The following is a 4198-nucleotide window of genomic DNA, read 5'->3' on the forward strand; positions in this document are numbered from 1 at the left end:
ATAGTGATGTATACTGTGTAATTATCTGGATCAGGGCCCACTTGACGGATTCACAGATTAATTTAGATAGCATGTTGCTGTAGCTTCTTTGAAGCACTAAATTGTTTTCTTTGCACTCTATTTATGGGACTATTTACCCTGTTGTTTGTTGACTTTAAGGGTTCATGCCATTTACTCTCATTTCACACTTGTAAGTCACTCTGGATAAGCGAGTCTGCTCTAAATTGGACAGCTGTCAGCTTGCTCAAGAAATATGACGTTCAGTCAGTATCATGTTAGAATCATGGTCAGTGTCATGTCAGTATCTGTCATGGCTGGCTCTTGCCACGAGTCCACGACAAATAATAGGGAGGGAGACCAACGGTGTGTGTGTGGAGGAAAATAATAATCAACTAGAACAGAACAACAGCATGGGGAGCAGCTGAAGAGGACGGCAGTCCTCTCTCCTCTGGATCTCAACATGAAGTGATCATGGGCTGGATTTTATAGACTCCTGGAGGCACCGGGCCCAGGTGCTCTCCAATGAGCCATTAGTACATAGACTGCCACACCCTGTTCACCTAGAAGGCACAGCATTAGTAGAGCACACTCCCATACTCCATATAAGGGAGTGGGGCATCACAGTATCATGTTAGAATCATGTCAGTATCATGGTCAGTGTCATATCAGTATCATGTCAGTATCATGGTCAGTGTCATATCAGTATCATGTCAGTATCATGTCAGTATCATATCAGTATCATGGTCAGAATCATGTCAGTATCATTTCAGTATCATGGTCAGTATCATGGTCAGAAACATGTCAGTATCATGTTAGAATCATGTCTGTATCATGTCAGTATCATGGTCAGAATCATGTCAGTATCACGGTATCATGGTCAGTATCATGTCAGAATCATTGTCTTATTGTCACTATCATGTTAGTTAGTATCATGTCAGTATCATGTCAGATTAGCTGTGGTTGGACACACACACACACACGCGCACACGCGCACACACGCACACACGCACAGACGCGTGTAGGTGATCGCTGCTGATCGTTCACCTGGTGAAGATTTAACAAAAAAACTCAACAGTTTGCACACACTGAATTATGCGGTCACTGTATTTGAATACAAAACATAGCATTTTGTCAGTTCACAGAGGTGTGTTCTTGAGCCCAGAAGGGCTGTCTTTGTTTTCTTTTTAATTAACAAAGAGAATTGAGTTTTGCCCGAAGCACCGGCAGATGGGTCTCCTGATGGACTCCACCAGCGTCTGGTTAAACCCATTAAGACCTTAAGCCGACTCTAAAAATGTCTTCTACATCCGAACAGTTTTCTGAAAAACGTATGTTGCTATATCAGTGGTTCTCAAACTTTTTCATGTCAAGGACCCCCCAAGATTATATGTATTTGGTCACCGACCCCCCCCCCCACCCCCCCCATCTCAAAATATTTGGTTCCAGGGACCCCAGAAGCAAAGATTTGAGTTAAAAATGTTCGCTTTGAAAGAATAATATATATTCAAAGCTTTGCAGAAAATAGCAGATCTACAAGCTCGTAGCGCGGCATGAAGTGACGCGCTATGAGCTGGTATATATCTGCTATTTTTGAATAACCAAAGTATAAATTTATGCTTTTTTAGCAAAAATCGAAAATGACACAGATGCTTTCCCGGTCTTAATGGGTTAAACCCTTTCGCCTGCAAACACACACCCAGCATCTCACCAAATTACACACAGTAACATAAGCCTGAGGTACCCCTTTTTTAATATCATAAGTTCAAAATTACTTTGAATTGTCAAAAATATTGCCAGTCTTTTCATATACCTCTAAATACATTGATGACGATGATGATGATGATGATGATAATAATAATAATAATAATAAATGTAATAATAATAATAATAATATACCTACATTAATAAATACCATAAGTTACAAAAAAAACAGTAGAGTGAAAAGCATCTGATCCACTACTATACAAAGGCATTCATTAATATTAGCATACATTTTTAAAGTGTTCCATCTTTACTCCTTCTGTCTCACGTCTTCCACCACTTACTAAGTCAGGAGAAAATTCTCTACAAGCTCCCGATGCGCGTCACAGCATGACACGTTGTGAGCATGTCCAACTGATATTTTCGATACATTTTAGAAATGGTTTCCCCCTGCATTTAATGACCCAAACTTGGGACCCCAGGGTTAAAGTAATAGTTGAATTGAACCAGAGTGAAGAATTCTGGGTAGCACTTCACTCTACAACAGTGCTGTTCCAGCATATCACACAATGTCACAATTATCACATAATCGCCTAATCGCAATTATTTGAGATAATCGCAATTATTTGAGAAAAAATATATTTTCTGCATAATCCTCATAAACCTCAATCATTTCCATTTTCAAAAATAGTTGAAATAGCAGATCTACAAGCTCAAAACGCGTCACCATGTTACTCGTTTTGAGCTTGTACATGTTTTGAGCTTGTAGATTGGCTATTTCCACTATTCATATACAGTATAAAGTTATTAAATGATGTAAGTTATTTGTCATATATGCCCCAGAAATTTAATTTTAATTCATAATGTTCCAATGTTCAACGACACAATTAAATCGTTAATCACAATCATTTGTGCGACAATTAATCGGCAACTAAAATGTTCGTGACAGCCCTAATCACACAGTGAGCTGGATAGCTCTTGGGAGCTCTTGTGTTTTTCTATGATACAAAATTAAAACAATTTTACCTGTTAATCCACATAACGCAATATGTCCTAATTAAACCATGTCGAAGTAGGATATAATTAGGACAACAGAGCCGTAATTAATAGTTTCTGGTTTTGAATAGCAGCTTGTTATCATGTAATTCCCCTTGTACATCAGTTGGGGCTGCATATTGTACAGCACAGCTTTAAAGGTGCTGTGAGTGATACTTTTTTGGTAAAAAATAAATAAATGTTTTTGTTAAAAGGTTAAAGCTGCTATTATGACAGCAGTCACTGCTATAGTGTTTGTTCAGTAGCAGGAGTCTCCCCGTCTCTCTACGGTTCTTTAGTAAACAGGGAATACATTTTCAGGTATGTTACCGAACCCATTTATCAGTTTCAATTAGTGTTTCATATACAACTTTGTCTGCTCTTTGTATTTTGTTTGTTTCACCACTTTTCTTTCTGTATTCTTTTTGTATTCTGAAAATTTATTTTCCGTTTACTAAAGAGCTGGAGAGACGGAGAGACCTCTATTACTGAAAATACTCGCAATGACTATTATGGGAATAGAGAGCTATTTAACGCTTATTTCAACAACCATAAATAAACAAATACATAAATAAATAAATAAACAAGCAAATAAATCACTTAGACCCCCTTTAAGCAAGTATTATTTTGTACTTACATTCAATAGGTTGAAACAAGTTACCACAATGGCTGACCATTGCAAAGTGAAGTGTTTCCAAATTCTACACGTCTGACCATTAATTTACATCAGCAGAGAGTACAAAGTTACTTATACCGGCCTGTTATATGTGTAATATATATTTGTGTATAAAAGACTAGAAACTGAGGACAAGGTCTGTGTTCACCCTGGAAGAGTGAGTATAATGTCGTGGACAGTCTCGTTGAGCATGGAGATTTGTTGGTTAACAACACTTGATGACACCTGAGCCTTACACAGTGTACCACTATGACCACACACACAACACACAAAAAAGGTTCTATATTGACCCCGAAAAAAGGATCCACGTGGAACCAATTTTGGTTCTAACTAAATCAAATAAATAAAAAAAGGCCAAAAAAGAACCATGTACGGTAGTTTAATGTAGCTCCATACACATGTGATGTGAAATGTATATATTTTCTCAGTATGGGGGGAACCTTTTTTTAGCTATGGAACCTTTTTCAGTTACACATAGAACCTTTCTTTGAGTTAAGAGTGCGCTTTTACAGGACTGCCACAAAGGTCAAAGGTCAAGGGTAGTCCACTTACTGTCAGCCAGGTGTCAACTGAGATGTGTTTCACCTATCTGTAAGTCCGCTGAGTCGAGTACCTGATAGATAGACAGATAGACAGACAGGTGGACAGGTGGACAGATAGACAGATAGACAGATAGACAGATAGACAGATAGACAGATAGACAGATAGACAGATAGACAGATAGACAGATAGATAGATAGATAGATAGATAGATGGATGTGTTGCCCAGAACCTGTCTGGTATTGC

Source organism: Gymnoscopelus microlampas (genome assembly GCF_963454915.1).
Source record: "Gymnoscopelus microlampas genome assembly, chromosome: 4".
NCBI classification, from domain to species: Eukaryota; Metazoa; Chordata; class Actinopteri; order Myctophiformes; family Myctophidae; genus Gymnoscopelus; species Gymnoscopelus microlampas.